Here is a 360-nt window from a genome sequence, read left to right as displayed (position 1 = left end):
AACAGCAGTAGCCAGAGACCCTCACATGCATAAACTTCCTCGGGTTTCTATATGTAATTTTACTCCCGTTTTCCTGCTCTCCTCTTCTAGAGACCTACATCCACTTACCACACAATTATATCACACCTGGAAAATATGCAAAGACAAACTGTTAGCGTTTTGAAGAGATTGTAGTGTCTATTTGTTTTACGTAATTTACCTCGAGAGTATGGCGACATTAACTTTTACGCGACGAAAAAAGTATTTGCAGGAAGAAAAGAAAATCCTCGATATTTAATGCTTATTGTGTCACTGTGATGAGTATCTCTGTCAGTTCTTATTCGTTTAATTGTTTATTTGTACAGTATTAATCAGTTCATG

Source organism: Penaeus monodon, chromosome 32 (genome assembly GCF_015228065.2).
Source record: "Penaeus monodon isolate SGIC_2016 chromosome 32, NSTDA_Pmon_1, whole genome shotgun sequence".
NCBI classification, from domain to species: domain Eukaryota; kingdom Metazoa; phylum Arthropoda; class Malacostraca; order Decapoda; family Penaeidae; genus Penaeus; species Penaeus monodon.
This window is presented reverse-complemented; position numbering follows the sequence as displayed.